Source organism: Geospiza fortis, unplaced genomic scaffold (assembly GCF_000277835.1).
Source record: "Geospiza fortis unplaced genomic scaffold, GeoFor_1.0 scaffold315, whole genome shotgun sequence".
NCBI classification, from domain to species: domain Eukaryota; kingdom Metazoa; phylum Chordata; class Aves; order Passeriformes; family Thraupidae; genus Geospiza; species Geospiza fortis.
This window is the reverse complement of record NW_005054648.1, coordinates 98738-100064: the sequence shown is the minus strand read 5'-3', so window position 1 is coordinate 100064 and position 1327 is coordinate 98738. Positions and strand designations below refer to the sequence as shown.

Here is a 1327-nt window from a genome sequence, read left to right as displayed (position 1 = left end):
CAGAGAAAGAGTGAAAATCATGGAATTGTGGGAAATCCAGGGAAAAGGGGAGGACGCTGTTGGCCCCCGGTACTGACCTGGAGACTTTAAACAAAGGGAACACAGTCCTGGCTTCTTCCCGCCCGCAATTCCATGGAGCCCTGGGTAGGGACAGCAAAGGAGGAGATTCATGAATTTGGGAAATTCCAGCTGGGAATTTTTTATTATTGTTGTTGTTGTTTGGTTTTTTTTTGTTTTTTTTTTCCGGGAATTCAGATAGGGGGAAAGAAATAAATTAATCAGAACAAGCGAAACACAGAGAAAAAACCCGAAATAAAAGAGTGGCAGGAAAGGGGTGACCAGGACAGGGCGAGAGGGGACACAGACTCCACAAAAATCCCTTTTTCTGCCAGGAATAGGGTGGGAAAGGGATCCACGACATTTCCTACACCCCAACCCCCCCCAGAGGATAAAAACCCGACCAAGCCCTTTTATCCCTATTTCCCCTGGATTTTTGGGGCGGTTTTGGGGGGATTTTGGAGGCTCCTAGCGACGGATCCTAAATCTGGGAAGGAATTTCACGGCCGCTGTGAGGAAATCATCTCCGAGGCATGAGAAAAACAGGGAAACAAAAAACCAATAAAAACCATGGAATGTGAGTGGAAAATCCTTCGGAAATTTGCTTCGTTCCTTTGTTTTGATAATTGAGGAGGGGATGAATTATTTATGCCGCATTTTGCAACCTGCCAGGAAAGCTTGTGGGAATCTCCTTCCTCTCCCTTGTGACACCTGAGAGGTGAAAATTTGGGAATTTTAGGGGGAAAAGAGAAAGGAGGAGGCCAAAGGTGGCTCCTTTGGTTTTCCAGGGAGAATGGAGCTCTCCAATCCTCTCCTCGGGATTTTGGAGGGAAGGGGAAGGTCGGGGGTGCTCTCAGCTTGGGTTCCCAGCTGGGATCGGGAATTCTCAACTGGGATCGTAAATTCCCAACTGGGATCGTGAATTCCCAGCTGGGATCCTGAATTTCCAGCTGGAATAATGAATTCCTGACTGGAATAATGAATTCCCAGCTGGAATTCCAAAGCCTGGGAATTCCCAAGCTTTGATCTCGGCCTCGCCTGCATGACCTCGGGGCTCGGACCTGCCCTGGGAACACCCAGGTTTCCCAAAGTTTGGATGGAAGGGAGATAAAAGCTGGGAAAAGCTCCCAATTTTCACTCTCCTGAGTTATTTTTTCCAGGGATGGGGCAGCCAGAAATTCCCTCAAATTCCAGGAATGTGACCCCATGGGGAATCCATCCTGCCCGAGCTCCCTGTGAGCACTGATTCCCAGTATTCTGCAGGGAATTT

The 1327-nt window shown here is 48.4% G+C and overlaps 1 protein-coding gene across 1 annotated transcript in view; it reads right to left on the bottom strand.

Annotated features, from left to right (window-relative positions):
• SRCIN1 (SRC kinase signaling inhibitor 1) overlaps positions 1-144 on the bottom strand; it is a 45140-nt gene extending 44996 nt beyond the window's left edge. Inside the window, 1 exon segment of the mRNA XM_031064887.1 lies at positions 78-144. The gene's annotated coding sequence lies outside the window, so the exon portion shown is untranslated.
• Positions 145-1327: the final 1183 nt, after the last annotated feature.